General features: G+C 39.6%; 1 pseudogene; it reads right to left on the reverse strand.

The window, feature by feature from the left end:
* Window positions 1–20323: 20323 nt before the first annotated feature.
* Window positions 20324–23555, reverse strand: LOC149183973 (protein trichome birefringence-like 11; annotated as a pseudogene).
* Between the last annotated feature and the right edge of the window lie 21 nt (window positions 23556–23576).

Consider the following 23576-nt stretch of genomic DNA (forward strand, 5'->3'; position numbering starts at 1 on the left):
AGTTAATTAAGCAAAAATGGTGAATCCTTAAGCACTTAATAAGCAAATGATAAACATATTGGGTTTTATTTTGAATGGGGAATTAGCACAACATTACTAATCTGCTCCATTTCAGATCACAAATATACCTCAACAACCTGTTGGAAGAAGACACACTTCTCGTGGAGCTTTATAACACAACTCGTTGCAGTATTTACAATGAAAGACCTACTCAAAAGAAAAACATCATGACAGCATGACAACATATTGCTTAGTGGAGCTTTATAACACAACTCATTACGATATTTACAATGATCATCATGTTGAGTGTCAACCCACATGACATCATAACATCATCATAACATAATCACATGATATCATAGTAACATGACAACATAATCATAATAACACAACACCCATATCACATAATGGAGCTTTATAACATAGTTCATGGCGATATTTACATCCATAGACATATGTATGTATAGAAACATTACCAAAAATATATATACCATAAACAGATACCATAGCATATATGAAAACATATACTAAACACCATATCTAAGCATATATCAAAACATCATATAGCATATACCAAACCATCATAAAGCATATACCAAACCACCATATCAAAGCTACTTTGCCTCAATTGGAAACAAGGAAGGATACATAGCCTGCATCTGATCCACCATCTCCCATGTAGCTTCATCGGGCCCAAAGTGCTTCCATTGCACTTTGACATGCTTGATTGCTCGATTATGGTGCATGAGCACATTTTTCTGCAATATACACTGAGGCTCCCGCTGGAATTCTCCATCTGGTTCCACTTGCAATACAGACCAATCAATCACATTATCAACATCCTTAAAATACTTCTTAAGCAATGACACATGGAAAACAGAATGGAATTTCACTGTCAGAGGCAGTGCAAGTCGATAGGCTACTAGCCCAATCCTCTCAATGATACTGATGGGTCCACAAAACCTTGGTGCCAACTTGGCACATGATCCAATCCGCAAGGAGCTCTTCTTCGGTTTGATGTGAAAGTACAACTATTCCTCGACTTGGAACTCCTTGAACAACATGTTCCTATATACATAACTCTTCTGCCTATCCTATGTTGTCTTTAGATTCTTCTTTATCACCTGCATTTCCTATTCCATGTCCGTTAAGATATTTGGTCCAATCAATACCCTTCTAACCGAATCACTCCAACTGATGGGAGTGTTACAACTCCACCCATACAATGCCTAAAAAAGAATCATCCTCAATGACTCATGATAATCGTTGTTGTATGCGAAGTCTACCAAAGGGAGATACTCTTGCCACTTCCTCTATTGATGCATCACATGCATCCTTAACATGTCCTCTAATATCCTATTGACCCTCTCTATTTGTCCATTTGTCTGTGGATGATAAGTTGTGCTGAAGGCCAACTATGTGCCCAATCTTGTAAATAAATCTTTCCAAAACTTGGAAGTGAACTTCACATCCCTGTCTGACACAATATTCTTCAGAACACCATGTAGTCTAACCACATCTCTGATGAATACCTATGCCACATCACTAGCTGAGAACTTAGACTACACCAGAACTGTTGAAAATGGCAACAAGAAATGCTAAAAATATCATTGCTATAAATAGCATTTCAGGTACCAGTGTTGGACATGGCAACAAGGAATGGAAAATGGAAATGCTAAAAATAGCATTTCGGGATAGATTCCAATTTTACTTAGTCACTGAACTAAAATTGAGAAGTAAAATTCGAATTTGATCTTAGCAGATGTTTGTAAAATAATTAATTAATTCATCTTGAGTTAATTAGTTGTAGGAAATCAAACATGAAGTCTATGTGAAGACATGCAACAGTTTCTCCATTGATTGAGGAAGTTATCCCTTGATTAAAGGAGATTAGGATGAGTTGTACTTTGAGTTGTAATTAGTTAGCTCCGTTAAATGAGTTAAGTCCAGTTAGATTAGTTCAAATAGTTTGTTGAACCAATTGTTAGTTCAGTTAGTTAATGCATGCATGCATGTAACTGTTGCACTTCAGATAACTGAATATTCTCTCATAAATAACTCATGCATGTCAGTTCAGTCAGAGACCCAGTTGAGATCATAGGAAGGGACAATGTACTATCAGTTGGAGGAATTTTCCTATATAGGAAACTCATCTATGTAGAAGGAATCATCTCCTTCAGGATTGCGTAGTTACTATTGAGCCAAGTGAGCAATGTGAGGTGGGAATTCACACAAGTGGAAGCACTGGACCCTGGGAAAAATTGCGCAAGGAAATAAGAGGCTTGGAGGACTGAAGGAAGGCATATGCGTTGTCTATTCTGTCTATGAGCAGCAGTGAGGAATTGTACTGAGAGCTAGATAGCTTGTGAGCTAAAGCTTTGTGTAATCCTGACATATTTCCACTTGTATGATAATACAGAGATTGGGGTTTTAGGCTGAGGCTTTCCCCAGGTTATTCTTCTATGTTTCATGTGTATGATTTCTTCTTATCTGTTATATGTGTTCTAATTGATCTAGCTCAAATTGATTAAGCTTCCGCAAAGTTTGTTTGTAGAAGTAGATCAAGTATTTTGCTTTAGTATATTGCATTATCAGGTGATCTACAGTGGGAATTTCTACATGGTATCAGAGCAAAGGTGATCAAAGCAAAGAACAATATACAAAGAAGGGAGAAGTTTGAAGTTTAAAGTTCTTGAATATAGAAATCGAGTTCTTATCACATCTCAATTTCACCAATGGCGTTCAACAGTTTAAGACTCGAGTATGCCTTTGATGGCAGCTCGAATTATATAGCCTAGAAGGATCGCATGGAAGCAGTATTAGAGGACAACAGTCTAAAGGACTTCATTGATCAAGAAGTCCCCAAGCCGGCAGCAGCTAATGCTACAGAATTGGCAGAATGGAAGAAATGTGTAGCTAGAGCAAGGAGAATCCTCCTCGAGGGAGTTCGAGACCACATTGTCTCGAGCATCCATGGGAAGGATACAACGTTTTCGATGTGGAAAACATTGAAAGACCTATATCAGAACAACAATGATCAAAGGAAGTTGGCGCTGAAAGACAAGCTTCGGAAAATCAAGTGTGAAAAGGGTGACACGATCTCTACATATCTGAACAAGCTACCCACCTATAGGGATGAGCTTGGAAGTGTAGGGATCACGACAGCCGATGATGACATGGTGAGTCTTGCTCTACTCGGTCTTCCTAAGAGCTAGCATAGTGTTATAGACATATTTTGGCACTGCAACCCCAATCACATATGTCCATAAACCAAGGGTTTCTAAGTCCCTAAAAGTGTTGTTCCATACCCTAAAGGAGCAAGGTCAGCTGATTACATCATCTCCCAGAAGTTCTCCCTCAAAAACTACTCATAACTGGTCAAAACAGGACCATACAGACTGCCTAGTGCTAAGGGTGCGATGCATCTCACCTGCCACATGCAAAAAGTGTGATGCATACTGAAATGCCCTTCTGTAGGGTGCGATGAGCGAGAGCAGACAAATGGCAGAGGCAGTTGGCTAGGTGGAAACCCAGAGAATCTTCTAGAAACTTCTCATTTGACACTTGCCTCTCTGAATTCGCCCAGGGATGAGTACGAGATCATGAAATCTCCAAGTGGAACCAAGAACTATCAGAGAGATGACACTAATCAAAATCTTGGACGTTGACTCACCCACTTGCAAACATCTATATATGGATCCCTCATCCTAGAGATCCAGAGGTTGGAATTTTGTATTTTGTGAGGAAGTGCTATTGGTTTCTCTGTGCAACACTGTATTGTTGGGTGATCTAAGCTTTTCATGAGGTGAAGAGGGCTTTCATGCTGGGAGGATGGCACTGGGTCAGACCAATGGGTTGTAATCCTCTCTTCTACTATTTCTATCAATAAAGCTATTTGAGTTTTCCTCCATATTCTTGTATATCTCTGAATCTTGTATTGATATATGCATTTGTATGGTTAATATACATCTGATCCTATATTGTTTATGGTTATAGATCTCTATGCTTTGATGGTATTTTGTTGCCTTGACTCTACAGGTGTTCTTTGAAGCGGGACAAATGAGAAAGGAGTAGCGAAAGCTCTATCAAAGGAGAGAGGAAACAAGCAAGGATACTAGCGAAAGACTAAGGTTGGTACTCTCTGCTTCTCTCTCATCTATCTCTCATAAAGGAAAGAACAAGTAACTTTAATCTGTTTGTTTCTAAGATAGCTACCTGTCTTAGTGGGACTAGTAGCTCTGAATGGACACTAGCTTTCCTGATAACAAAATGGAGACTCCACTGGGGAAGCGAATAGTTTGATTGCTTGTCTCTATTTGTTTGCTTCATAAACTACAGACGGAGCCTAAAGTTAAGGCAGCTAGCCTTCAAACTACCTTTTCTATGCAAGTGCAAAGTAGATCAATGTTGCTTCAGTCAATCTCTGGGTTTGTTTATGAACTGAATAATTGACTTGCAAACATCCTAAGTGCCCTGGTGGTAGCTCAAGTAACCTCATTAGATCAGCCCCTGTACTTTGTATTTACTGACTATCATTAGCTCAGCTTAAATCCCTGAACTAAGCTGCAAACTGTGAGCAAAAACCAAGCCCAGTCTTGTCCCTGGACCATCGCACTGTCTCCCTTTGACAGTCTGGATGCATCACACCTCCCATGTGCTGTAGGTGAGATGCATCCCTGTTTCCCTGTGTTACAGGTGCAATGATCAGGTAAGACTGTTTCTGCCTCCAGATTTTGGTTTTTTCTTCATTGTCTTCAGCTTTATTCAGGAGTTTTACTGTCTGTGATCAGTATATCACTGTTGAAACTCCCTTCCTTTGCATTATTCAGCCTCCATTGTATAAAGAATTGTGAATGTTTTTATGTATTTTTCGCCATTTACAGTTCTCTTTTGGAAAACAGTAGCTTAATCGAACTGTCGTCTTTTGATTTGAAAGTGTCGCAAGTGTCGTTTTCAATCAAAGAAAAGAGTCTTCCTCTTCCTGATAGTCGATTACACTTTTGCCATTGTTTTTTATTTGAATCATTAATTCTTTGAAGTGTTGAAAGCAGTCTTCAAGTTTAAATTGAAGTGTAGCTCTTAGTCTCCCTTTCGTTTTTCAAATTCGAAATCGCAAAGTATCATCTTAGCCTTCCTTTCATTTTTGAATTCAAAATCGCAAAATAGTCTTCCTTTCGTTTTTTGAATTCAAAATCGCAAAGTAGTCTTCCTTTCTTTTTTTTGAATTTGAAATCGCAAAGTATCACCTTAGTCTTTCTTTCGTTTTTTGGATTTGAAATCGCAAAGTGTCGTCTTCGTCTTCCTTTCGCTTTTGAAAAGAAAATTGTTAGTACTGTCGCTTTAAAAGAAAAATAGTTCAAATCTATACTTAGCATTCTTTTTGTCATTCACACATTAAGAAAGCGGAAAACAAATACATGCATGTGCATTTGCATTTAGACTGCTTGTGGAGATTGATTTAGGACAGTGCATCATAGTGTGTGCTCTCTACTCTATGTTGAAAGAATTTTGCTTCTCTTTCCTTAGTAGCTAGGATTTTCATTGCAAAAACAAAGTAAACGATTGTTTATCATGTTAGATTGCATATTTAGGATTTGTATATCTACATCACGCGGTGAACCTTAAAGGCAAACTTCTTAAGAAAGATCAACTGTAAAATAAATTCAATGAACATAAAAACGCTTTGGAACCTCACGCACAACATTTAGAAGTCTAGGCTAGAGATGTATTCTGGTGTCGTAAAACCTGGTAACTATCGCTTGGTGATTCCTCCTCTCTGAGATGACAAGTGTCAGTACGGACTTGTGCTCCCAATAACGTCGTGTATATATTGGGAGACCACAATAGGCTATATCCTTTATCCTTAGGAAGCCGTGTTTGCCTCCCTATCAATCGCAATGCACTGAACACAACATTCGGGAAGATTGACTGTCGTACCGTAAAACGTATTTTGCAGTTTTGTGATTGGTTTGGTAATCCCTTTGTCTAGATTTCCAGAGTAGTCACTTTCATTCCTTTTCAGACTCCTTAAAGGAAAAGGTCCATCTGAGCACTTGTCTCTTCAAGCTCATTAAAAATCGAAGGCGACTAGAGTCATCTTTAGCTTTTTCTCAACTCTTAAAAATTGAAAAAGCAAGTTGTGTCAAAGTGTCATAAAATTTATTTTAGTCGGAATAACGTCATTGTTCCCTCATTGGTCTTAGGTTGAGAAAATGGAGTCCACCAATCAAGGATTTCCCCTTGGGGTAAATCCTAGTCCCTTCTCCTCTTGGGGAGATGTTGGTGCACCTCATATGGCCACCTTGTCCCTTCCAGGACTGACAATTGGCCTACCGGTATGACTTTTCTCGACCTCTGCCATTCAAAACACCGTGATTCCTGAGCAATCAAATCAACAACCAGATGACACTAGAGTTACCCACCCAAACTTCTACTTCGTTTGTTTCTCCCTCTCTTTCTTCCTCTTCGCTTGGTGAAGCTAGTAAAACTAAAAACCAAGTAACTGAGAAGAAGAAGAAGCCAACGAAAAAAGGGGGAAACCAAGCATCGTCTAACGAAAATCTACACTCTGCACTGTCCAAACCTCAATCCCCATGTGTCATTTGCAAAGGGGACCACTATCATCGATATTGTCCTTGCATCCCATGGATATTAACGGACTGGTCTTCCCACTTGCACAATCCGATGTTGTCAACCTCTGACGATCATGTTGAGAGTACACCGTCAACTAGTGAAAACAAAGTCAATGGATAGAAAAGAAGATCTAAATTTCCTTGTAGACTGTGTGAAGGCGATCATGCCCTCCACCGTTGTCCCTTCTTGGACAAAGCTAAAAGAGTCTTGGACAACCGTCCTGCTTCACCGCAGCGACTTCCTCCTGGATACAAGAAACTCTTACCGTGTCCATCACTAGTTGAAAATCCGACTAACACGCCTTTATTATCGGTCGAAGCACCTATCATTAAAGATAAACCATCTGAGTCCACATCGGACCAAAGTCAATCGGTCGAGATGACAGTCGACCCCATCTTGTCTTCAGAGGATCCACCTTCAGATGATACCATCACCAAAGAGAATGAGAATGACACCGTTCAAATTATTTTCGTAAACACAGACTCCGATGAACATGGGGGAAATCTACCTGTTCCTTTACCGCAGGAAGGAAGTTCATCAGAGATTTATCCGACCATTTATTCGGTCCCACCTCTAAGCAACCTAGTCGTTTCCTTCTATTGGAATCTACTATGCAGACCCCGTTTACCATCTAATGTACCATTCTGGATCATAGTACAAGCTTACAGAATGATCATGGTTGGTACTATCATAGATGAAGGGGCTTCTATGAGTATCCTTTCCTCAACTACTTGGAAAGCGCTTGGTTCGCCATCGCTTCTGCCTGAGATTTGAAATCTGACAGGCTTCAACAAAGGAACCAGTTGACCATTAGGGATCCTTCCAAATTTTCCTATAACTTTGAGAAGGAAAACTGTTCATCTAAACGTGATGGTAGTCCAAGGACCTTTAGATTACAATCTACTCCTTGGGCATGACTACATTTATAGCATGGGAGCTATTGTTTCCTCACTCTTTCGACTGATGTGTTTTCCACATGAAGGCAGAGTGGTCCAGCTTTCATTCCCCGGTTCACACATAGCTAATAGTCAAATTCTATCCCTAACTGGTCTTTTTGCGCAAGGAATGTCTCCTCAATCTCCAGTCCGTCCACCTGATGAGCACAAGTGATTCGGTGATTGTGACTGAAACCCAGGAGGCATGCGCCCTGGTCTGCTTTGGCAGGAAAAACCCCAGATATAAGGTAGGTTTCCATGTAGGAATATGACTAGTCTGACTATCCTATCCGTTTAGGAAAATGGATCAAGCTGGAAAAGGATTCCTCTGTCAAAGGTGATATTCCCGATAGAGCCAAGGAAGTGTTTTGTCTACAAATGAATGGTAACCTGGAAACTCTACTTCTTTATACCTGGGGGTATGCAAACCTTTTGTACGCAAGTGAAAAGCGACCAACGTAACTGTAACCCCATAGTTTTTCACTAACTTCAACTGCTTAAGTTAGGTGATTGGTCTGATCAACCATTCACCTTTGTCGGGACCAATGGAAACGGCAAAGTAAAGGAGATGTTTCCCACCGAGAAATTATCCTACCTGACCTTAGTAGTACTTTAACCCCTATGACAGTAGTTGGTCGTTCCTAGCTTGCATACAAAAGGCTTTGGAGTAAAGTTTCGAATGGGGCAAGCTCCCTAAAAAATGAACCTATCGATGAGACATCCTTATTATACGACTGGCACGAGTAGTTTTATGCGAAGTTCAAGCTCGTTAAAAAATAAACCTAGCAATGAGCATATGTTCCACCAGAGTTTAAGCTCATTAAAAAATGAACCCACCTTCGATAAATAACCATTGCAATCGCATAATTATCAACCTTTAAACCTTGGTCGTGTTCTTACCATCACCTCTACTCTTTTTTAGCCAATCATACACCTCCATTTGATTGCTTACCCCTTTTGAGGAATAGCTGCGACAAGTGATCCCATTAGCCACCTTTACACTACCGTGATTGAAAAGTTCCAAACCTTACCGGAACCAGCTGTTATCCGAAAACATCACTCGTTCCTCAAAAAACGAGTCTCCTTTAAGCGCTTTTCATCTGACTCGTAAAATATGAAAAGATTTCCAAGCAATTGGCCTCTCCAACTCGTTAAAGCGATCTGAAGTGCCATCCCTCCTCCAGATTTTAATCTTTTTGGACTTGAGGGATTATTACACAAAAAGATCGAGTGCTTGTCTTGTTCGGCTCGTTAAAACTATCTAAAAGTCATCCCTTTCGTATTATTTTAAACTTTTTCGAACTTAAGGGATTACATTGTGAAAAAGGAATATTGGAGTTTCCTTTCCGTCTCTTTTCAAGCTCTCTAAAATTGAAAAGAACTGAGTTATCGTTGTCGTTAAACTCGTTAAAACAATAGCGAAAAACTTGTCCATGCAAACAAGAGCGAGTTTCACTGTCGCTAGGCTCATTAAAACATAGTGACGGGTTTGCCCGAAGGGAAAATTATAGAACAAGCATATGTTATCCTCCTCAAGCTTGACAAAAATAAAGTGGTACTGGTCAGCAATGACTGGGGAAAATTTGGGAAGAAAACTTGAAGAAACTTTATTGGTAGCAGGTCGCTCTTGAACATGACACTTTCACTCCATCACCATGATTGAGTCGGGTTGGGTTATTCCATTCACTGATCATATCACCATTGGTCTTCCGTACCATCCATTTTTGGGGTTAATGTTACCAATCCATTTCAGTGTCGCCGATATGTTCAAGAGAAGTCACTCAAAGAATTCACCAACCCAGCTTATGTATCATCCGCTGCAATACCTTCACACTTCATTGTTTCATGACCGCCACCCTGAACCTTGTATCATCAGATTGTTTTCACCTCCACAAAATCATTTGCTCCGTTTCGTTTCATAGATGTGGGATTCATTAAGGCCCTCCTACGATGGGTCACTTCTTATCGACATCAGCTCGTTATCCAAGAAGTCAACTTAGGAACAACCCTTTCAGTACTTTGAAGCTTGCATGCCTCAATGGCAAGTTTCTCACTTCTGGCGACAGGTTTACGTCAATGGCCTTCGACTGAAAGATTTTGCGTGGTGTTCGACATCGACTCATGTATTCACACCACGTGAATTGTACTGCAGTACCTTGAGGGTCATCATCATTATCGGTGATTCCTCATGCGCCTGTTAACAGCTTGAATCATTGGCTAGTAATCAGGCGATGTCTTTCCGTGTTCGACATCAGAACATCTTTTCACATGGATCGAATTGTACTTCGGGCGAAGATTGAACATGTTTTGAAGACCCCGGATCTAGTTTCATCCATCCAGGCTGTGATATATTCAGGAAAATAAAAACATCATAGCTGCACATATAATCATCCAAGCTAAGGGATGATGGCTCTACCAGAATCATCAGTCTGCCACACAGATGGTTGTCTATCCTATGTACATGAAAATGAATTTATAAAGCTGAGCATGGGAATGCCCGCCTCAGCTAGATCATGAAAATATTATGAAGATAATGTATTGTATTGTATCTTATTACAGGTCACTTTCCAGTTCGAAAAACCTCGGATCCTCATGATAAAGCATTTCACTCGATATCAGAAGATTTACGACCTCATGCTTTAAGGGGCAACTGTTATAGACATATTTGGGCACTGCAACCCCAATCACATATGTCCATAAACCAAGGGCTTCTAAGTCCCTAAAAGTGTTGTTCCATACCCTAAAGGAGCAAGGTCAGCTGATTACATCATCTCCCAGAAGTTCTCCCTGAAAAACTACTCAGAACTGGTCAAAACAGGACCATATAGACTGCCCAGTGCTAAGGATATGATGCATCTCACTTGCCACATGCAAAAAGTGCGATGCATACTGAAAATCCCTTCTGTAGGGTGCGATGAGCGAGAGCAGACAAATGGTAGAGGCAGTTGGCTAGGTGGAAACCCAGAGAATCTTTTAGAAACTACCCATTTGACACTTGCCTCTCTGAATTCGCCCAGGGATGAGTAAGAGATCATGAAATCTCCAAGTGGAACCAAGAACTATTAGAGAGATGACACTAATCAAAATCCCAAAAGCTGACTCACCCACCTGCAAACATCTATATATGGATCCCTCATCCTAGAGATCTAGAGGCTGGAATTTTGTATTTTGTAAGGAAGTGTTGTTGGTTTCTCTGTGCAACACTATATTGTTGGGTGATCTAAGCTTTTCATGAGGTGAAGAGGGCTTTCATGCTGGGAGGATGGCATTGGGTTAGACCAATGGGTTGTAATCCTCTCTTCTACTACTTCTATCAATAAAGCTATTTGAGTTTTCCTCCATATTCTTGTATATATCTAAATCTTGTATTGATATATGCATTTGTATGGTTAATATACATCTGATCCTATATTGTTTATGGTTATAGATCTCTATGCTTTGATGGTATTTTGTTGCCTTGACTCTACAGGTGTTCTTTGAAGCGGGACAAGTGAGAAAGGAGTGTGAAATCTCTATCAAAGGAGAGAGGAAACAAGCAAGGAGACTAGCGAAAGACTGAGGCTGGTACTCTATGCTTCTCTCTCATCTATCTCTCATAAAGGAAAGCACAAGTAACTTCAATCTATTTGTTTCTAAGATAGCTACCCATCTTAGTGGTACTAGCAGCTTTGAATGGACACTAGTTTTCCCGATAACACATAGCTACCAAGACTCGGTAAATGGAAGAGAGGAATTGCCAGATTTGGAATGACTTTGGTTAGATCTGATGCAGAAGGAGATAAGAAGAAGCACTAGAGATGCTTCTTCATCCAAGGAGGATGAAGAAAATTGTGCCTTAGTGAGCAAGGCAAAGAAAGGGAAGGAGAAGGATTCTCGTCCCAAATCGAGTTCTTCCCATGGTGGGAAGAAGTTTGACAAATAAAAAATGTGATACTTTCGTTGTCATGAGGTGGGTCATTTTGCTACAAATTGTTCACTGAAGAAATCCAAGATGGGATCCAAGGAAGGATCTGAAGGTGAGGCATTGGCCTCACAGTTTGAGTTGGATTTCACCCTCTTCGCATGCATGGTTTCATCCATGGTGGGATGTGGTTGGTTTCTTGATAGTGGAGCTTCTTTCCACATGACCGACGATAAGAGTTTGTTCAGTACCTTGGAGGAGAAAGATCTCCAGATACTCATAACGATGGGTAATGATGAAAAGCATAGTGTCTCAGGTGTAGGCACGATTGTTTTTCAGAGGGAGCATGGAGCTCGCATTACCTTGACTGATGTCAAGTATGTACCAGGACTGAGGAAAAATTTGGTGTCGATCGCAATGATGGAACACAAAGGCTATGATGTAGTCTTCAGTAAGGGAAAGGTTTTCCTTTGACACATCACCACTAGACAAGTGAAGCAGATCGGTTCACGAGTCAAGAACCTATATGCTCTTGAGGTTCAAGATGCATGCAAAGCCTTGAGGAGCAAGGAAACTGATGGAGACTTGGTGGTTGAGAGGGAGAGTACATTACCTCTCAACATGCAGTGCCAGAAGAATTCTCAAACAATTGTGGAGGAGCCACAACTGGTGAAGCAGCTTCAAGAGGTTGTGGAGCAGCCACAACTGTAGAAGCCGAGAGGAGATTGAGTGGAGGCATCCACTCATGCAAAGATCTCCAGTAGGGGGAAATTTCGAGCCAAGTGGGCAAAGGGATCACATGCATCCATACCTCCAGGTTGGAGGTGGGGCGATGTGGAGTGACGGTCCCAAGAAGGCTAGAACAGGGGCAAGATCATTAAGGTACCCAACCTCTTTGATTAGACCTTGCTACGGGAGCCCCGACAAGGAGTAGCAGGACTAGCTGAGTGGGTAGAGGCAGATATGGATGGAGCGGCAGAGAGAGCTACAGTGTAGGAATCCCAAGACAGTGCAGAGCTAGCAGGCTGCAACAATGCGAGAGGCACAGGACTGTTGCACCAATGTAGGATGGCACAGAGAGGTGTGCAACGGTGCGAGATGCATGGAGTGTTGCAGCAGCTCAGAGGTCACATAGGGAGCACTTGTCAACGACAGAGGGAGCTTCAACATCAGAGGGTGTTTCTAGCCCAACAGAGAGGTCAGTTGGGAGATTTTTTTTTTTCTAGAGTTGCTGGAGCAATAACACTTGGGAGAAGTGTTGCATGTAGAACATTCCAAAGGTTCAAGATCGGGTTCAAGTTGAATGCCTTTCTTGTTGAGAGGGAGTGTTGAAAATGGCAACAAGAAATGCTAAAAATAGCATTGCTATATATAGTATTTCAGGCACCAGTGTTGGACATAGCAACAAGGAATGAAAAATGGAAGTGCTAAAAATAACATTGCTATAAATATCATTTCAGGATAGATTCCAATTTTAGTTAGTCCCTGAACTAAAATTGAGAAGTAAAATTCGAATTTGATCTTAGCAGTTGTTTGTAAAATAATTAATTAATTCATCTTGAGTTAATTAGTTGTAGGAAATCAAACATGAAGTCTATGTGAAGACATGCAACAGTTTCTCCGTTGATTGAGGAAGTTATCCCTTGATTAAAGGAGATCAGGATGAGTTGTACTTTGAGTTGTAATTAGTTAGCTCAGTTAACTGAGTTAAGTCTAGTTAGATTAGTTCAAATAGTTTGTTGAACCAATTGCGAGTTCAGTTAGTTAATGCATGCATGCATGTAACTGTTGCACTTCAGATAACTGAATATTCTCTCATAAATAACTCATGCATGTCAGTTCAGTCAGAGACCCAGTTGAGATCATAGGAAGGGATAGTCTACTATCAGTTGGAGGAATTTTCCTATATAGGAAACTCATCCATGTAGAAGGAATCATCTCCTTCAGGATTGCGCAGTTACTACTGAGCCAAGTGAGCAGTGTGAGGTGGGAATTCACACAAGTGGAAGCACTGGACGCCAGGAAAAATTGTGCAAGGAAATAGGAGGCTTGGAGGACTGAAGGAAGGCATATGTGTTGTCTATTCTATCTATGAGCAGCAACGAGGGATTGTACTGAGAGTTGGCTAGCTTGTGAGCTAAAGCTTTGTGTAATCCTGACATATTTCCACTTGTATGATAATACAGAGATTGGGGTTTTAGGCTGAGGCTTTCCCCGGGTTATTCTTATGTGTTTCATGTGTATGATTTCTTCTTCTCTGTTATATGTGTTCTGATTGATCTAGCTCAAATTGATTAAGCTTCCGCAAAGTTTGATTGTAGAAGTAGATATAGTATTTGCTTTAGTATATTTCATTATCAGGTGATCTACAGTGGGAATTTCTACAAGAACGAAGTGTGCAATATTTGTTAATCTGTCCACAATAACCATAATGCAATCATGATGTTTCATTGTCTTCAACAACCCTGTGATGAAATCCATGGAAATGACCTCCCATTTCCACTTTGGAATTGCGATCGACTGTAGCAGTCCACCTGGATGTTTGCACTATGCTTTCACTCGCTGACAATCAAAACACCTAGCCACAAACTCTGCTACATCCTTCCACATATTCGGCCAATAATAATATATCTTCATTGCAGTCAATGTCTTTTGATAACCTAGGTGACCTGAATAAGGTTTCACATGAAACTCCCTTAATATCACCTTCTTGAGCTCACTGTTATCCGGAACATATATCCTGTCTCTGAATTTGACCAATCCATCTGTTGTAAGACAATAATTCATACCCTGTGCACCTGCACTTGTACCGTTACCCTGGTACAACCTATGCATAATGTCCATATACCTGACATCCTGTTGTCCTACCTATAGGATCCTATCCTGTAAGTCTGTCCCATAGGAGCTCATAGCTTCCAAGTGATCTACCTATACCTATCTACTGAGAGCATCTGCCACCCTGTTCTCTTTACCTTTGATGTACCTGATCTCAAAATCAAAATTGTTGATTGTGGCCAACCATCTAACCTGCCTAGTGTTCAGATTCGGCTGGTCAAACAAATACCTCAACCCAATGTGATCACTCATAAGTGCAAACCTCCTACCAAGAAGATAGCACCTTCACATCTTCAATGCATGTATGATCGTTACTAACTCAAGATCACGTGTCAGGTAGTTCTGCTCGTGCTCATTTAGTTTTTGGGACTCGTAGCATACTACATGTCCATCTTGCATAAGGAATTCACCAAGTCCTCTCTTGCAAGCATCCATGCAGATTACAAACACTTTGTACGAATTTGAAATATGTAGAACTGGTGCGTGTGTCAACAACTGCTTAAGCTACTTAAAGCTAACCTCTCACTCTTATGTCCATTCGAACTTCTTACCTTTCCTTTGTAATGATGTGATGGGATAAGAAATCTGCGAGAAGTTCCTGATCAAACACCTGTAATATCCTAGACCCATGAAATATCTCACCTCACCCACACTCTTAGGATCTACCCACACCATGGTGGCCCTTATCTTCTTTGGATCTACTATAATGTCTTCCTTGGAGACAACTTGTCCCAATTAGTGTACCTCAGTTTGAAAGAAACTAAACTTGCTATGCTTAGCATACAACTGATGTTCCCTCAACAACCTCAACACTGTTGCTAAATTCTCAACATGATCTTCCTCATTTTTAGGATATACTAGTATATCATCAATCAACAGAATAACAGACTTATCCAAATATGGAAGCAACAAACTATTCATCAACACACATGAATGTAGTTGGAGCATTAGTTAAGCCAAATGGAACAACAACAACTCTTAATTCTCATGCCTGGTCTTGAACGCAATCTTGTACATGTCCTCTTCTTTGAAGCATACCTTATGGTATTTGGATCTCAAATCAATCTTTAAGAACATTGTTCCTCCCTTCAACTGATTGAACAAGTCATTAATCCTCGACAAAGGGTACCTGTTCTTGATAGTCACTTTGTTCAACTGCCTGTAATAAATGGATAATCTGAGAGTACCATCTTTCTTCTTCACAAACAAGACCAGTGCACCCCAAGGTTATACACTTGGCCTAATGTACCCCTTGTCCAACATTTCCTTTAACTGCAACTTTAACTCAAACAACTCAGGTGTGCTCATCTTGGAGTTCCCTTGGCACTAACTCAATAGAAAAGTCTACCTCCCTGTGATGTGGCAACTTTGTAATGTCCTCAGGAAATACATCTTTGAACTGTTGTAAACTTGGATACTTGTTCAACACATATATATCCTCAACTTCCTTACCCTTATCACTAGAAATGTGCAATGCGAATAATTTACACCCTTTCCCGCTGCTATGCTTTTCTTGCATAGTTGTCACCATCTTAACTAATGTAGCTTTCTTCTTACCCTATAAGACTCGTGGTTCCCCATTGTCATCAACACACTAAATGGCTTTGTCATAATAGTCTACCTTGGTTCTATGAAGATACAACCAGTCCATGCCCAACAATATACTGTATGAACCCAACGGTAATACATTAAAATGTGTTGCGATAGGCATATCATTCAAGTCAAATGCACAAGCTCTTACCCAATGATGAACTCATTTCTTCGTACCTGTAGCCAACTGCACTAACAAAGACTCTGCATGAAATTCCTTACTCAAACCACACTTGTCCACCAAGCCAAGACTAACATAGCTATCATTAGATCTAGGGTAAATCAAAATAGAAATAACTTGATCACAAAGCTTACCGTACATCTCAATGATAGATCCCTGCTAGTTTGCCTACCTATTTTCCACTGCTACATAGATGTGTGGAACACTCTAACCAACATCCCCAACGGTTTGTGCCTCATGTGCAATATATATCTAAGGAATACCACCCTAATTTTGTGGGAAATATCTCTTAAGGTGCTCCTTACCGCATGTCCAACACTCCAACCGACCAGTGCCCTCACCTCTATGATGTTGTTGCTGATGTGACCGATGTCATTGTCTAGCTACATTAAATTTGTTTTGTGGTGTCAAATTCTCTTTCTCATTTGCATGTGAAGGCCTTGTCCTCTTAGGCTATCATTTACCTTTACCTTTGTCCCTTCCTTTATATCCATGTTGAGATTCATTCTTACACTTTGATTATTCATAACAATACTTCAGTTTCCCAATAACTTCCTCAAGTGACTGAGGTTCATCATACTCAATCCGATCTCTAAATGCTAGTGGAAAACCACTGACAAACCGTTGAACTTTGGCCTTCTCATCAATAAGATAAGGTTCATACCTCAATAGCTCCAGAAACTTGGTTGTGTACTCTCCATCTGTCATTGATCCCATCTTTAGCTCATAGAATTCTTTGGCCATACTATTGTAGTACCTCTCTGATAAGTACTTCTTCCTGAAAATCCTCTTGAACTCTTGCCAGCTCAAATCATTTGTCCCGATGTCTCGGACCCGCTTAACATCTTCCCACCAAATGTTTGTTTTACCTTTCAAGCTGAAGATCGCTACTCTGCATTTCTTGTTATTTGTGTAATTATGCAACTAAAAGAATTTGTTTAGCCCAAATATCCAAGGCTCGACATCTTCCAGATTCTACATATCTCCATCAAAAGTAGGTGGCTTTGCTTTCTTAAACTCATCTGGCAAGTATCCCTATCATTCCTCCTGTAAGGATGATAGTGACGACGATCATGATGTTTATCAAAACCAGAACTAGAATAGTACATGTACTCATCACCCCTGCCATCTCTCACTGTTTCAGATCTATCTGACCTCTGTCTACCAGGATACCTACTTCCATATGCCCCATTAGTTTTATCCTCGTGTCCATGGATGATTTAAAGTGGCCCCTGTCGATACAAGTTTGACAAACTGTGAAGAAGTATAGCATTAACCTTTGCTTGCTTCTCTTGTGCTTGTATGATTCGGTCATTATCCGCCTTACAAATCCTTATCTCTTCCTTCAAACTTCTCAATGTAACTACCAAATCAGAAGATTTCCCAACACCATGATGCTCTTCGGATTCATAGGGAGAACATTTGTAGGCAACCATCTTGCTAGCAATTTGATCTTTCTTCCTGTAATGCATAATATGCCAGATAAACCAAATCACAATAAATTAACGTACCTTAGTATAGCTCGGGGTGGATATCTTGTTTGCAAGATCACTGAATCAACATGATACATGTATAACATAGACATAATATCATATAGATATACAACAAGTAAGTGAATCAATGCATAAACATCATTCTAGCTAGGGTCCAGTCATCAATACAAGGTCATATCAGCAATGCATGCTGTGACCTCATGCATGACACCAACCATTACTCCATTATACACATTGCCACATGCAACCAATAACATGCATAAGCAATGCCTTATCAACTAAACATATGCATAAATGCATGTAATCGAACATTAGATCAATTCTTGTAATCAACCTACAAGAATGATACATGTAATCAAATATTAAAGAATGTAACCTAACATACAAGGATGTAAGTAGGTGACATAAAATCAACATGTAAGAGACATATAATCCATATGCAACCAATCGCGTACTCATGACAAATACATTTCATGAAATCAATATCAAATTATCCATGGCAACATTACTACAACCATAAGCAATCATCAAGTCAATGCAACAAGCACATGAAATGCAAGTGTAAGAGACACACATGCAACTGACATGAATGCATGACCAACACACACTGCCCTTCAGTCTGAGAGTTGAACCATGCTCTGATACCACTCTGTAACATCCTCCTCCCACATCCACCCAAGTAACCATGCCAACCGAGGTAAACATGAAACAAGAGTCTACTATGATCAGATTCGACCTCCGATGCGGCCTTAAGGAAGTGGAATCGACGAAACATCACACATAGTCATCCAACATCATCAACAGAACCTTCAGGAGACAAGTTAGCCATTAGATAACCTGTCCCTGGGCCCACTAATGTTCAGGATCTCTTAGGCCATAGTCTCTCTCATGTTATGGGCAAGGGAGTGACCAACAACCTAAAGTCGCTCTCATAGGCTTGCCTGCCAGTAACCAAAGACTAAAATTTCTAGTTTTGTGCCCATGACCCTGGGATTTAAACCACTTTTTTAGGCCCAGAGCCCAAGCCACTGCCCAAAATGGAGTGATAGCTTAGAATCAGTAAAAATACAGGGAAATAATGATGCAAAAGCAATAAACTGAACAAGACCATAACCAAACACCTAGTAGCCATGACAAACATTTTGTCAAACACATCATCAACATGTAACCTACATGTGTAAATAACATAATTAAGTGTAGGGATCTCATACTTATATGAGAATCACTATGAACAATTGTTCCCTCATGCCAATTGTTGCATTATCATCTATTAGGTCACAAACATATTATCCATTCATATACACATAAAAACATGATGAGAGCCATACATTAGAGCTGTCATAAATGTACATATAACTAGCATAATAGGGACATAAATACCATAAACATATCAACCATCAAAATCCACATATACATCAATACATTTACACATGAAAATCAAGGGAATTAATTTCTCATTAATGAATGCAATAAACCAACCGGAGATGGGACTACCACGTTCCACCCGACCATAGAATGGCTAAGCCAAATCTCTCTTTAGCCATTCACCCCCATGCCATATTCCAAGCATGAATGTGGGACTCAAACCAAAAGAACCAACTAGGGCATACCAAGGCTAAACCACCTCACCCTCATCAACAGAAACCAGGTTTTACCGTAATCCATCCCGGATCACTAGGCCAACACAATGAACACATCATAACATGCTTTATCGTGATCTCCACCCAATCACTAGGCCAAACAATCATGGATGCCACCAGATTTCTCCACCTACACCGTGTTGAATTTTCATGTCTACTAGTATCTCAATCTCTACCGCAATCCAAACCTGGATCACTAGGCCCTAAACCGAGACCCACTCTCCAGGCTTCACCGCATATCCCAAACCCGGGATTACTAGGCCCAATAGAGAGCAAACCACCTCTTGATTTTTTGTATATCCTTCCATTCATCGGCAAGGATTCCTAGGCCATCTAAGGCAACACAAAATCCAGGTTTATCACAACCCACAGTCCGGCTCAGGGCCATGTGTTCTATCATCTCATATATCCACCTCACTCAACTTCGAACCCATCTGGCAATCCAGCTCAACCAAAACATGAGAACCCCATCACACCATGGCTATCCAAAAATGGAAAGGCTAGGCTAAAAACGTTGTTAGACCTCGCAAAACCCATGCCATGATAGAAAAGAGCCACATGCAATGCCATGCATGCCAAATCTAGCAAGGAAAATACACATGTATGTTGATACCTGCAATGAAGGAAAATACACATGGAAGGCATTTTCTGTATATCAAGAGTGAGGGGAGGTGATGTTGGAGATGCATAGTTGATTTCCTTGGTCATCAAAAGTGCTTAACATAGGTAAAACAATCCAAAAGACAAGAAACTCAAATCCTTAACCAAATTCGATAAAACCACCACAAGACAAATAAAATACTTCACACATTCACACAAGTAGTATAAACCAAAATGAATAAAAATGGTTTGACTGTTATAGAGGGGTTTGTGTAGGAAAAACCAAATTGAATAAAATAGTATAAAATAGTTTGACCCCTTTAGTAGAGGGTCCAAAAAGAGAGGGGAGTTTGTAATTTTTAGTGAAAACTCTTAGAAAAACGAACATTGATTTTTCCTCTCTACTTGAACCAAATGCCTCCTCACAAATTCACTTGGAATTTGATAAATAAATAAAAACCTTCATGATAGAATAGATATTGAAAATTTAACTTTACAAAGAATGTGGTGGAATTCTACATGTTGTAAATTCCATTTGTTTGATCCCCAAAGCCTCTTGCAATAAAAAAGGCATAGAGCAGTTCATTCCATGTGTTTGGCACTCCAGGAAGACACCAGTGGCTGCAATCCTACCTACTAAGGGAAGCAAGTCCAGATCCATTGCCTAAATAATACAGTGATGAATGACCATCTTTCCTTAGTTGAATCATATCTTATGTTTAGAAATTGCACATTCTTTTTGTGATTAAGTTGTTGCAGTGCTTTGGAGATGATGAGATTGTTTCTCCATAGATGTGGGTCAAGGAAATCAGCTAGACTTAGTGTTGGTTGGGTCTCTAAATGGAAATTCCCACCAGTTTTCCATGTACCTCCCCTACATGTGAAGAACACAACATGAGATATAGCAGAATTCAGCATCCTCCCTTTTTTGGATATTATACCATAAGAGAAAAATATTTAAGTGTGTAGAGATTATCAAAGTAGTAGATATGACACAAACTTGAAATGCACAGGAGCCTAGGTATGGAAGAATGCATGTGTTTTTTCTGTATTTACTTCTTGACAAATCCATTCCATCACAGTCTTCATAGATCTCTCAAATGCAATCAGCAGATCTAGTGTCATGTTTATTGTTTCTCCTTCTTGAAAATAGCAACCCCTATGAAACTCTCTTTGTCAATCCATATGGAAAAGCTAAGGTGAAAATTCTAACAAGGAAGAAGTTTTTCAAGTTTAATAAAATATGGAATGCATGGAAAGAATTGTGATGTTTTAAATTAGGATTTCTTATTTTCCAATCTAATTTTTTGGAAAAAAATACCAAGAAGTAGCCCCAAAAACATTTTATGGTGCTTTGTGTTAGAGAAAGGATCACCATTAAGGGATTCTTATTTGTGGGTCTGAACATACAACCAACATAAACTATGTAGTCTTCCATGATTAAGGCCTTCAACTGAATAACACAAAATCCAAATGCAATAATTGCATTGTTGTCAAATTGCAAAATAAAATATTACCCTCTGAGGTTCTTCTCAAAGTTCCACCAATGCCCTGTGTTGAAGACTAGAATATCTGCATCCTTTGAATATTAAGATGTCCAGTCAACCAAATCCAATTTTAGTGTAATTCTAACTTCAGGGGGAGAGCTTTAGGAGGACAACCTTGCAAAACCCAAAATGGTGCCCTATAATATTCCATAGTGCAATTGAACTCCTCGAATTTGAAGGACAAAAATCCCTTGTGCTTTGAAATGGGGCTTCCATTGACCTCATATATTTGGAGTTTGTTTGGAACTGCCTCTACTAGCATGCAAATGAGTGATTCCCATTGTTTCTTCCGATTGAATCACCAACAAAGACTGCTCGATGGTTTTGTATCCTATTTAGCATGTTGCTTGCATTGAATCTGATATCACATAAAAGGAAATTAGTTCAGACACAAAATATATATTTGCCCACAAAGGTTACCAGACTGTGCTCAATTCTCTTTAAAATTATAATGGTGTTCAATCTGAAACTTTGTTAAAATTCTGACATCAAAGAGAAAAACATTGGTAAAAGACTACCAATCAAATTAAACAAACAATGTTAGTATAAGAATGCCATTGGTCTCAGTCTGAACTTTCTTGAATCACATAACATCAGCATAAGATAAGACTGCCATTGGTCTCTTTTTTATCCTTCTTGAATAGAACAACATAGGGGATATAATATTTTCATGCAACTCTTTCAGATTATTCTTAGTATGAATATTAATTGGCAAAACGCAGGGCTCAAATGAAACTACATTATTATTAGGCAACCATGTTCTTACTATATCTTGAAATGTAGCTCCAAACTAATTGAAATTCTAGATCAAACTTAGGTCATCTATTTCTCCAAACTAATATTAACATTAGGGCAAAGATCTATTGACCTGGGAATATTGCAGCCCAAAGGTTTCCACCGCCATTTCATGTAAAATTTATCTAGCCTCTTGTTCTCTTGACATCGAAACCCAGGATCAATAAAAGGGAAATAGGGGGCCTGGTAAAGGGGATATGATTCATCCCAAACTCATGATCCAACATGCAAGTAACATTGATTAAAACTCTGTGAATACTCAAGCTTGGGAAGATCCAAAACATTCGTAATACCAGGATGTTCGTAATACTAGAGATCTCTTCCACAACGGAAGATTTTTCTGCAAAAATATTATGTTTCCCTTCCTCTTTGTGAATCCTAAACCCTACAGGTATTTCCCTGATGTTGATGTACACGAAGCAGAAGAAAAAGACAATGGGGGAAGACAAGCCAAATATACTCACATTGCAAACTTGTGGGTCTATTTAGAGTTGCAATATAACTATTTGAATCTCTAGGGAGAGCTAAAATATGGTTCCATGGATCAAAAATGCAATCCCTTACAGGGTTCCCTCTGCACTATATTTCTACTACTACTTTTCCTCAATGTCAGGACTCTATTTTCTACAAAATCTGCATTAGGAAGGAATCCATTATGTAGGGCTAAACACTTGACTGTTTCCTAAGCCATGGTCCAGAAACAAACACTAACAAAATAAATAACGTCGTGTTCTTCTCAATTCAATTCCAAGACATGCTAAAATGCATTTGGGTTTCCCAATATAAAAGCACTAAACATACCCACAAGGATGTCTTTCCCTACGTAGCATGTGTGTGTCAGAATTTTCCACTTGGGCTTGTCCAGAAAGCTATGCAAACATTTAAAATTCTCCAGCAATGACCCACTATCGGCTCCTCTACACTATCTACCAGACTCGCAACCATTTAGCCCTAGGAAGCCTAGATCTGGTAAGTTATATATATATATATATATATATATATATATATATATATATATATATATATATATATATATATATATATATATATAAACAGAGGAAGGTCCAAGCTTTGAAACTGGTCCATCTACCTATGCTTCTGGTTCTTAAACTAATGCTTCTACCTCTACGAGATCATATGATTTTGGAACAAAGCGAGCCTTCAGAGCTCAACTTGACACAGGTCTTCCTTCTGGCCAGAGAATTGTCCTTCCGGTGATAGAAGAATATGAACATGATTAGGGATATAATCAAGCAATGGGAGACAACCATGTGGCAATTTTTAATTGGAAGTAGGATGATGAAAATGAACACCTGTGATTGGCTGGCCTGAACCGAGTTTGCCCACCCCAAGCCAGAAGTGAAAGACGTTTATCGACGTAAATACGCTGTTGAAAAACAGACATGTTTACATTTTTCTACATTAT

The sequence above is a fragment of the Pinus tabuliformis genome, chromosome 3_2 (assembly GCF_031772625.1).
Source record: "Pinus tabuliformis cultivar Carrire ecotype Pingquan chromosome 3_2, CPIR1, whole genome shotgun sequence".
NCBI lineage: Eukaryota > Viridiplantae > Streptophyta > Pinopsida > Pinales > Pinaceae > Pinus > Pinus tabuliformis.